This window comes from Myxocyprinus asiaticus, chromosome 2 (genome assembly GCF_019703515.2).
Source record: "Myxocyprinus asiaticus isolate MX2 ecotype Aquarium Trade chromosome 2, UBuf_Myxa_2, whole genome shotgun sequence".
NCBI lineage: Eukaryota > Metazoa > Chordata > Actinopteri > Cypriniformes > Catostomidae > Myxocyprinus > Myxocyprinus asiaticus.
The window spans coordinates 50,948,154-50,960,227 of record NC_059345.1 but is presented as its reverse complement, the minus strand read 5'-3'; the positions used below and the strand labels follow the sequence as shown (position 1 = coordinate 50,960,227).

Sequence of the window (12,074 nt, the reverse complement as noted above, 5' to 3'; positions counted from 1 at the left end):
TACGGCTAATGCAGCTAAAGTTACCACTGTATCTGACTGTATTCACAGAGAACAGAGCTATGTCGTTATTTTAAATTTTTAACCTGAAAACGCTTACTGTCAGTTACCATTGTCTCTGATTGTATTCACAGAGACCAGAGCTATGTCGTTATTTTTACACTTACTGTCTGTATAATAATAGGGGGCGGGGAGCAGCAGCTCATTTACATTTAAAGAGACACACACATTCTGGGGACACCTGAGACTTAAATTACATCTTGTACAAAGGGCAATAATAGGCTCCTTTAAATAAAAGAGTTTTTTTGCATGATCAGTCATATTTTCAAAATCAATGCCAAAATTTCACAATTTCTGCCAGGGTATGCAAACTTTTGAGAACAAATATTTTTTCTGAGTGTTCCCCTTCTGGCTGACAATGATGGTCATTCACTTGCGGCATACTCATGTCTGTCGCTGTCCCGCGGGACTGCAGCATCATGTTTCCTCTCTGAAGGTTATGTCGTGTAGTGCGCCGTAATGGGACTCTGTCCCCCATATGCATCAGCTTAGTGACGCAAAATCAAGAGTCATAAGGGAGACTCCTTACGTCTCGGTTACGTACATAACCTCAGTTCCCTGAGACGAGGGGAACGAGATATTTCATAAACTGGCCGCACTATAAGATCGTCATGGTTACTGGTGTAACCTCCGTTCCCTGATGGAGGGTACGTGACATTGGTGTCGATGTAGTGACACTAGGGGTCACTCTTGGGAGCCCGAGACACCTCTGGTCTTTGATAAAAGGCCAATGAAAATTGGCAAGTGGTATTTGCATGCCACTCCCCCGAACATATGGGTATAAAAGGAGCTGGTATGCAACCACTCATTCAGGTTTTACGCTGAGGAGCCGATATAAGGTCCGGCCATTTCAGCGGGTAGTTCAGCGTTGTGGCAGGAGGGACCAACGTCTCGTTCCCTCCATCAGGGAACGGAGGTTACACCAGTAACCATGACGTTCCCTATCTGTCACTCACTCGACGTTGGTGTCGATGTAGTGACACTAGGGGTCCCTATACAAAATGCCACAAGGCTGAACTGTGTTACGTGAACTGGCGGTGTGTGGTGGGCAGACTTGCTTTGTGCCTCATAGCCGGCACACCAGGTCGACACGTAACCTCCCCCAACACAGTTATGAGTGTCGAACGGCCCTTTTTGGGGACAAGTCGACTACCCAAAGATAGAGATGGGCTTAACCCAGTCGTGGCCTCTTTTCCCCTTCTCTTTTTCCACTCCCTAAAAAAAGAAGGGGGATTATCCGACTGGGCCGCCAGGTCTAGGACACCGCAGAGACCACACCTCACCCCAGAGAGGGGGGGGTATTTAAGTGGAAAAATGCGTCACATGGTCTTTCCAACCATCTGGAGAGCCTTCAAGGTAGATCCTGCCCAATGGGGGAGGAGGTACTACAACATGGAGACTGGGGCAGAGGGGCTCTGCCCAAGGAAGATGCAGTTTGCCAGCAGGGAAACGAATTAGCGGAAGATATAGATCGCATGGGGTTAGCCTTACAGGGAACCGCCACATGCGGAGCACCTACCCCAGAACCGGGCTCTTAGTTAGCGCGTGTACTGGGCTGGCAGTGAGTCTCTCCGAAAACTCGACTGCCACAGGGCTCGGAGGAAGTCAACCAGGGAACAACATTTGTGAACACTACTGGGAATTAACAGCGCACGTCTTCAGCTCAAAAGGAGGTGGAAGGCGCTATGTGCAAGTGATACATCTGGCCGGCTATCCCAGGCTTATCCGCTTAGGTTGCGTGCCACTACCTGGGACGAAACCGGTTCCACCCGGAGGTTGTAGAACCTTGCAAAGGTGTTGGGTGTTGCCCAGCCCGCTGCTCTACAAATGTCTGTTAGAGAGGCACCTCTGGCCAGGGCCCAAGAAGCCGCTACACCACGGGTAGAATGGGCTCGTAGCCCTACCGGGGGCGGCATGTCTTGGGCGAGATATGCCATAGATATGGCATCAACAAGCCAGTGGGCGATCCTCTGCTTGGAGACAGCGCTTCCTTTCCGCTGTGCACCAAAGCAGACAAAGAGCTGCTCGGAGAGTCTAAAGCTCTGCGTGCGATCCAAATAGATGCGCAAAGCGCGCACCGGACACAGCAACGCCAGGGCTGGGTCTGCCTCCTCCTGGGGCAGCGCTTGCAGGTTCACCACCTGGTCCCTAAAAGGAGTGGTGGGAACCTTGGGCACATTGCCCGGTCGGGGTCTCAGGATCATGTGAGAATAGCCCAGACCGAACTCCAGGCACGTTTCGCTGACAGAGAACGCTTGCAGGTCACCTACCCTCTTGATGGAAGTGAGCGCAGTCAGGAGGGCAGTCTTCAGGGAGAGTGCCTTAAGCGCGACTGACTGCAAAGGCTCAAAGGGGGCTCTCTGTAGGCCCTGAAGAACTACGGAGAGATCCCATGAGGGAACGAGGGGTGGTCTGGAGGGATTCAGCCTCCTAGCGCCTCTTAGGAACCTGATGATCAGGTTGTGCTTCCCTAAGGACTTACCGTCAACTGCGTCGTGGTGTGCTGCTATGGCAGCAACGTACACCTTCAAGGTGGAAGGGGACAGCCTCCCTTCCAACCTCTCCTGCAGGAAGGAAAGCACTGATCCGACTGCGCATCTCTGGGGGTCTTCGTGTCGAGAAGAACACCACTTAGCGAACAGACGCCACTTCAAGGCATACAGGCGCCTCGTAGAGGGGGCCCTAGCCTGAGTGATTGTGTCTACCAATCGGGTGGTAGGCCACCTAGGTCTTCCGCATCCTGTCCAGGGACCAGACATGGAGATTCCAGAGGTCTGGGCGCGGGTGCCAGAGGGTGCCCCGTCCCTGAGAAAGAAGGTCCTTCCTCAGGGGAATTTGCCAGGGGGGAGCTGTCGCGAGGAGCGTGAGGTCCAAGAACCATGTCTGGGTGGGCCAGTAGGGTGCGACCAGGACGACCTGCTCCTCGTCCTCCCTGACCTTGCACAGAGTCTGTGCAAGTAGGCTCACTGGGGGAAACGCGTAGTTGCGAATACCAGGGGGCCAGCTGTGTGCCAGCGCGTCTATGCCGAGGGGAGCCTCAGTGAGGGCGTACCAGAGCGGGCAGTGGGAGGATTCTTGGGAGGCGAACAGGTCCACCTGCGCCTGACCGAATCGACTCCAAATCAGCTGGACCACCTGGGGGTGGAGTCTCCACTCTCCCCTGTGGGAAACCTGCCTTGACAGCGCTTCCGCTGTAGCGTTGAGGTTGCCCGGGATATGAGTGGCTCGCAGCGACTTGAGGTGCTGCTGACTCCGGAGGAGGAGATGGTGGGCGAGTTGTGACATACAGCGGGAGCGCAGACCGCCTTGGCGGTTGACATATGCTACCGCTGCCGTGCTGTCTGTCCGAACTAGCACGTGCTTGCCCTTGATCAATGACCGGAACCTCCGCAGGGCGAGCAGAATTGCCAGTAACTCGAGGCAGTTGATGTGCCAACGCAGCCGCGGACCCGTCCAGAGGCCGGTGGCTGCGTGCCCGTTGCAAACAGCGCCCCAGCCCATTTTGGAGGCGTCTGTCGTGACCACGATGCACCTGGAGACCAGTTCTAGGGGAACACCTGCTCGTAGAAAAGAGAGGTCGGTCCAAGGGCTGAAAAGACGGTGACAGACCGACGTAATGTCCACGCGGTGTGTCCCATGGCACCATGCCCGTCTCGGGACTCGAGTCTGGAGCCAGTGCTGAAGCGGCCTCATATGCATCAACCCGAGCGGGGTGGCCACCGCCGAGGATGCCATATGCCCCAGGAGCCTCTGAAAAAGTTTCAGTGGAACCGCTGTTTTCTGTTTGAATGCCTTCAAACAGGTCAGCACCGACTGGGCGCGCTCGTTCGTAAGGCGCGCCATCAAGGAGACTGAGTCCAACTCCAAACCGAGAAAAGAGATGCTCTGAACCGGGAGGAGCTTGCTCTTTTCCCAGTTGACCCGAAGCCCTAGTCGGCTGAGGTGCGAGAGCACCAGGTCCCTGTGTGCGCATAACACGTCTCGTGAGTGAGCTAAGATTAGCCAGTCGTCGAGATAGTTGAGAATGCGAATGCCCACCTCCCTTAATGGGGCAAGGGCAGCCTCTGCGATCTTCGTAAAGACGTGAGGAGACAGGGACAGGCCGAAAGGGAGGACTTTGTACTGATACGCCCGACCCTCAAACGCGAACCGCAGGAAGGGTCTGTGTCGAGGAAGGATCGAGACGTGAAAGTATGCGTCCTTCAGGTCTACCGCCGCGAACCAATCTTGATGCCGAGCGCAGACGTTCCGTGTGTGCGCTCTTTTAGAGAAATATACTCTTTTAGAGGGGAAAAACGCTCTTTTAGAAAATATACTCTCTAGTTTTCTGCCAAAGCGCCCAGGGGCGTTCTCTACAGTGCACCAGTGCAGAGGAGGGAGAAGCCGCTGAAATGCGCCGTCAGATCCAGCAGAGGTGAATGAACAGTGCTATTCAGCTCAATGAGCATGACCGTTCGGCTCCGAAGAGAAAATCTGAATGAGTGGTTGCATACCAGCTCCTTTTATACCCGTATGTTCGGGGGAGTGGCATGCAAATACCACTCGCCAATTTTCATTGGCCTTTTATCAAAGACTAGAGGTGTCTCGGGCTCCCAAGAGTGACCCCTAGTGTCACTACATCGACACCAACATCGAGTGAGTGACAGATAGGGAATCAGAGTTCTTTGAGGTGCGAATGATGAGCTCTTTTTCCCTCAGTCAGAACATTCTGAGGAATGGTGTTTGCGTGCCTACATTTATAGCAGACTGCTTTGTGCCTAAAAGGGCAGGTCTCAAACACCATAGCCAATATTAGAATTGGCGTTATTGTAGAGAGGTTTCAACTAGGTTGTGTAGAAGGACACTCCCCATATGCGTCAGCTTAGTGACGCATTGTCTCGTTCCCCTCGTCTCAGGGAACTAAGGTTATGCATGTAACCGAGACGTTTAAATACTTACAATTTACTTATAGGCTTACTCTCTGTATATGAAGGTGGGATGAAAGAAAGTACTATTAACATTGTAAAAAAGATACACATCACCTATATAGAGAAAACCATTGCAACTGTGTGTTTGGCAGTAGCAAGGCTCATTGCTGGCTGGATTATATATTGACTAACAGCACTTCCTTTTTACCTGAGGGTTGTACACCAGCAGTGCAGTCATACATTTTGAATCACCGCATTTCCACTCCAGCACTAAGAGGTAACTGCAATTACAAATGTGCTAAATCACGATCTTCCCAATTTCCAGGGCATCTTTTTGCATTTTTTTTTTTTATTATTACATGCAATCCATTCAGTCTCTGTCATAAATCTTTTTAATTTTGCACAGGATGGGATGATCTTTAAACCTGACCCACATTATAGATGGTCTTTATGAAGCATCATGTTGAGCAGAAGCATTTTAACTGCTTCATTTTTCTATAAATGGCAGAGATTACTAAGGTTAATGGGTGCAATATTGGCTAAATGCTCTCGTTTACAGGCTTCCTCCTTGCCTTGGGGGAATCGAATGGTAACTGGAATCTTTTTGGCTCAGTTGACACATTTGATATATTAACACTCATTCCATGACAGCACAGCAATGCCTGCGTTACACACTGAACCTTGTTTCTTTGAACTGTTTGTGATGTATTTTCAATCATAGAGCTTGGAGTAAAGGAAAGTCAGCCTAAGAATTAATTTCAGGTCAAAAGTGTTACAGAACAATTTTTTCATTATTTTTTATAGATATCAGGTGATAGAAATTTTAAGGCATGACTTTCAATTACATTTTTCCAGTGAAACTGCTCAATGGGGACATTACAACATTTAAGACATTACAACATGATTTTCTGCAAAGCTGCTTTGAAATGATGTGCATTGTGACATGGCATGACTTGACGTGAAAGTTTTACCACTCCGATCTTACACACTGCAAATTAATTTACACAAATGAATAAGAGCAGTGAACCCAATGGATGTATGATTTTAATCACACATTTAATTTGAGCAAATTAAATTGCTCATACTTTAATTGAGCTATTTGATGCTTTCATTTAAGCTGGATAAGATGATTATAGTCCACAGAGGACTGAATTGCCCAGAACATCTGTCTTGGATTATATGCAATGAAAGGCCAAGTTAAAGTCCATCTATATGTTTAGCTAACACACAGAAAAATATAAGTATGGGGTCTTTTATATCTGCAAGCATTTTTTGTCAACTGTTGTTGCTATTCTGTTATACATGTTACTCTTTAGAGCTGAAGTATGTTACTTTTTCTGTGAAAAAAAAACGTTCCCCTATCCCCGCTTAATATGCAGAGACAACTAAAAATAGCCTAAGCCATTCATAGGTTCATTTTCCTTAAGACTATAAACACTGTGTCTCTGTGGCACTATGAAATTCCCTATATTTGTTTTGAGCGTCCCGTCTCAAGCGAGACAATAACACTGACTTGACCAATGGTGTAAATTGGGGATGGGACTATTTCTTTGTTTGATCAAAGGAAGACAGGGAGAAGGATATAGGGTTTTACGCTTGGTCACTTCATGTGTTTTTACTAATCGGATTGCTATTCGATTGAATAAGCACATTCTATTTTGCTTGGCCACAATAATGTGTCGCCTCCAAACGGATATAAATAAGATTTGCGCTATATGGAAATAAAACCCAATTCACTTCCGTGATTATGCTAATGCCAGGCAGCAAATTTAAAAGATGATTCATGTGATTTATTGTTTGATTCCAAGTGACTTTGTCCCGTGCCTGTCTTTGTGTGTGTGCACTGTGTATTTTTCCTCTCAGGGATTCTTGTAGGTAAGACGCATCGTGCGCATCAGCTGCACTTGTCAGTGTTTAGTTTCAGTTTCGTCAGTGATCTGTATCAAATAAATGAAGAGAAACATTCTGTCTCTCCTACAACATGCATCTGTTTTTTAATTTGTTATTATGTGGTGACGCGAGCCCTATGCAAATACACGGTAGCAGCTGTAATGTTTCACTTTTTCCCTATGATGAAGTAGCGCTGTTAGGAAGAGTAAAGTTTACATACAGTATGTGGCCTGAACAGCCAGATGCATTTACACTTGACCGAGTTCTGTTTGGAATGCGTCTACGGAGGTGGTTTGAGTGATCAGATTTATCTCCGTCTCGTATTCATCTTGGAGGGCATTTACACTTGGTCTTTTCATGATCAGATAGTAATCCAATAAAACATGAAGTGACTAAGTATAAATAACCCTATAGCTGCAGGGGCTGGAGCTCCAAACCACTAGCAAAGATATACAGAGCCCATAACCTAACCCTTTCCGTAACCCTAACCATGTTTGAAAGTGTTCCCCCATTTTGGAGTTGGAGCAACCCCCTTTTGGAATAACCCCGCCCCATTCTGGAGTTACCCCACCCTTTTTTTTTTTCTTTTTTTTTTACATTTCCGTCCCTTTTTTTTTTTAGAAAGCTGTTTTGAATACAATGTTTATTTTTGCAATTTTGTTTGTTGGCCCTATAGTGGTGCAGAAATTACAGCAGTTTTAAGTTTAGGAGCACAGGCAGAGCACAAAAATGCTTAGAGAAAGTTATGTATTAAGGGCATTCATTAAAACAAATAATACAATTAAAAAAATAGCTTTCTTTTTCTATATCTTTAAAACTATCCAAAAATTAGACCATTTGATTAAGACACTTGATTGCAACTGTGATTTTTCTTCTTTATACAACTAAATTAGCCAGTATTTCTGGCTAACTGATTATAAGTACCAACTGATCTTACTGCAATAATCTGATTTACCCAAATGCAGCCCTATACAATAAGCTGCCATTGTTCTCTTCTACCAAAATCAGCAAAGGATTTCATCACCTTCCCAGAAAAGACAGCTCCTCAATCTTCAACACCACTGGTAAAGCAACAACCCACGGACCCATGAATCATCCACATAAAATTACGTAAGCTCTCTCAATAACCAATACATGGCTCAGAAGCTTTTCCTATGAATCAGACTTGACTAGTGTCTATTACAGCAACCATGCACAGAGAAATTCTGATGCCTTTTGAGGGTTGAATGTAAAATGCAAACCAGTGTGAGCTGCCAGCTTTCCCGGAACCAAGCTGCTGTGTTTTTGTTTTTTGTTTTTTTTCAATTACAAATTATAAAATGGATTATAAAGGTTTATGAAACATGGTGCAGTTGCAATGTGTTAACTAATAATCCTTACTTATGCATATTACTATTCAGGAAGCCTCAAAAGTCACTGGGGTCTATTAGAAGCAATGAGGAATAGTTGTATCGACCATCATGGATACACTGCCTCTTTCCCCTTGTCTCTTTAGAGCATAGCAATGCACATGTGAACAGAATATGAATGACCCAACGCCATATTCTAGAAAAAGTAATGGTAAGTAGAGCAACAGAAAGTGATAAGAGAGCTGAATAAAGATTCCACAATCTACCAGATCAGTGCCACAGAAATAATGCAAATCATAAACCCCCTGCAGCATGAACATGATAGATAGATAGATAGATAGATAGATAGATAGATAGATAGATAGATAGATAGATAGACAGATAGATAGATAGATAGATAGATAGATAGACAGATAGATAGATAGATAGATAGATAGATGAGGGGGAAATATGAAAATGCATCAATTCAATATCAACTTTGGAGAGAATAAAACAATTTGTACGCTTTTAGATAGATTTGCACTAAACGGTTAGATTAGGCTACGGTTCCTTACCCATTTTTCTGAAGCAATGTGAGATGTAAAGCGATATTACTAAACTGGAGCATCACTGCAGCCCTCACAAAATCCCAGTTCATGTAGAATCCATGCACGGTTTTAGGAGATGGAAGTAAGGGCAGGCGACTCTCTAAAACGCTCGGCGAGCTTTGACAAAGCAAAGCAGGTGCAAAAAATGGGGTGGCGGGGCTGGAAGAGAAAAAAATCTTCCAAATCTGTAAAGAAGAAAAAGAGGATAAATCAACCAACGTTGATCTGTTTTGCTGGAAACGTAAAATAGCCTAGTATCCACATCCAGGGAGGAAATGTCTGAACCACATGGGTTTCAGCAGCCTTTTTAGTCTAGTCCAATATTCCCATTGGGTAAAATCCAGCAGAGCTAGTACTTGGTAAATATTGGGTCCAGATCTATCTCGACATGCCTCCGTTTTTCAACATATACTGGTCCCATGCTCATCATGCCCACATCTACAACCGCAGTCCATAGATTAAACATAACGTGCTGACTCCGCTGAATGCTGTTTAAGTGTGATACAGCAGCATCACCTCAGAGCATCCGTTCACTCTGACTACCTCCTCTCGCCTGGATATTTGAGCATTTCTCTAGAGCGATGCCCACTGCAGAGCCCTCCTCAAAGTTGACCAATTGGCTTTATTCAATGCTTGTGTCTCAAAATACAATATATGTTTCTAAGCGTGTTTCTAATGTTATTCTGAATTCGTTCGTTTAATATCGGCGTAATAAACTTGAAAACACGACATCAACTTCATACGTTCCACTCATGAATTTCATCAGATCATCTTCAAAACTTGGCATATTTTTGCTAAAGCGACGTTGGCTTGACGCTGCAGTTTTCTGCTCCTCACGAATGGCTAATAAACCGCTGTTGAGCTGGACAGCTCCAGTTTTCGTCAGAAAATGTAGACCAAAAAAAAAAAAAAAAAAAAAAAAAGTGTAAGTCCGCGAAAAGAGCCCAGAAAAGGTGGCTAAGGAGAAGAAATTCTGGGCAGGAGCTCCTGAAGCGACCGACGGACGATTCCTTCGTTTATCACACGAGACACTGTGTGCCTTTGAGAGAAGGCATCTGTTGCTAAATGGCGCGCATTTACTTTTGCACGCACTCGGCCTTTTTGACCATTCATTTAGACTAAAACACGAAAGGCAACGTGATATCTTTATTTTAAGTTATTTGTATTAATATCTGTGAGCATACGTGTATGGATTTGATCCGTAGTCGTTTTTCCCGGCACATATTGATGTGGGATTGCCACCTACCGGCATCCATTGCCTACTCAAAATTCTGTTCTCTGCCAACTATCTACCAAAATTTAATCTGCAGGAAAGCACTGAAGACATTTTGGAACATTGTTCCTTTCCTTTTTTCATGAATACAAAAGTAATGTCGAGATGCCTTTTATCTTTATACGTGTAGGTAAAACAAATGATATATATCAGCCCATTGTGCTGACCGGGTCCATACAGTTCCAGTTCAACTCTTTTCTGCTTTTATGTGATGTTCCAATTAAAGGAGAGATCCTGATATGGTGTTCTTTATTACCAGTATACTTTTGAGCAAGGCACACAAGTGTGTGAGTGAGAGAGAGAGAGAGAGTGTGTGTGTGTGTGTGTGTGTGTGTGTGTGTGTGTGTGTGTGTGTGTGTGTGTGCGATTGATACTTCATGTAAGATCACATTTAACCCTGAAATGCATGTGTTTGAATTTCACCAAACACTCGGGTCTTTAGACACCCAGCACGTACATCTATCAAAAATGGATCTACAAAATGCCCATATAGTGTAACATTTTCAAAATATTTTCAAGACCATTAGAAAATAATAAAATGTATTTAAAGTTTTATTTTTCATAAGAGATAATGCAACAAATCAGGACAAATCTAGAACAGGATTAATTAATTTCACACTGAAATTTCATGAGACGCAACTGGCTGTCAAACACATACCTACACATAACACATAATCAACAAATAAGATACACATAAGTATTTTCTCAGGCACTTATTGAGTGTAAATAGATGCCCAACTTACACAATTTCTATAGTACACCCAAATGTCAATAGTCATATCATACTGTTCATGTGTTGTATTTGCTAAAACAATATGACATGATGTTTAATATGCTGTTGGTCCTCTGTGTGCCGACAAAACTGCACTGACCCCCAAGGCATCGACTCTACAAGACCCCTGAATGTGTCCTGTGGTATTTGGCACCAAGACATTAACAGCAGATCCTTCAAGTCCTTTAAGTTACAAGGTGGAGCCACCGTGGATCAGACATGTTGATCCAGCACATCCCACAGATGCTCAATCGGATTGAGATTTGGGGAATTTGGAGGCCAGGGTAATACCTTGAACTCTTCATCACGTTCCTCGAACCATTCCCGAACAATGTGTGCAGTGTGGCAGGGTGCATTATCCTGTGAAAGAGGCCACTGCCATCAGGCAAAACCATTGCCATGAAGGGGTGTACCTGGTCTGCAACGATGTTTAAGTAGGTGGCCTGTGTCACATTGACGTCCACATGCATGGCCGGACCCAGGGTTTCCCAGAATCACACTCCCTCCACCGGCTTGTCCTCTTCCCACAGTGCATCCTGGTGCCATCACTTCCACAGGTAAATGCCGCACATGTACATGGCCGTCCATGTCATGTAAAAGAAAAGGGGACATCATGGGCACTGTGACTGGTCTGCGGCTACGCAGCCCCATACGCAGCAGGGTGTGATGCACTGTGTGTTGCAACACATTCCTCCTGTAACCATCATTAACATTTTCTGTGACTTGTGCCACAGTAGACCTTCTATCAGTTTGGACCAAATGGGATAGCCTTCATTGTCCTTGTGCATCGATGAGCCTTGGGCACCTAACACCCTGTCACTGGTTTGTGGTTTGTCCCTCCTCGGACCACTGTCGGTAGGTACTCACCACTGCTGAACGGGAGCACCCGACAAGCCTTGCAATTTCAGAGATGCTCCAACTCAGTTGTCTGGCCATAAAAATTTGGCCCTTGTAAAAGTCGCTCAGGTCTTTACTCCTACCCATTTCTCCTGCATTCAACACGTTGACTACAAGAACTGATTGTTCGCTTACCATCTAATCTACCCAGACATTGACATGTGGCCTTGTTAGGAGATGATCAACGTTATTCGCTTCACCTGTGAGTGGCATAATGTTTTGGCTCATCGGTGTAAATCGAGTCAATCACTGAAACAAACAGCCCGACCATTGAGTATGAAATAACATATTACACTACCTGGCCAAAAAGAAAAGTTGCATACTCTAATATTTAGTTGGACA

At 45.4% G+C, this 12,074-nt stretch overlaps 1 protein-coding gene across 1 annotated transcript in view; it reads right to left on the bottom strand.

Moving 5' to 3' along the window:
* LOC127452185 (leucine-rich repeat-containing protein 4C-like) overlaps positions 1–9,322 on the bottom strand; it is a 55,385-nt gene extending 46,063 nt beyond the window's left edge. The window contains exon 1 of the mRNA XM_051717493.1: positions 8,758–9,322. The gene's annotated coding sequence lies outside the window, so the exon portion shown is untranslated. The remainder of the gene's footprint in view (positions 1–8,757) is intronic.
* Between the last annotated feature and the right edge of the window lie 2,752 nt (positions 9,323–12,074).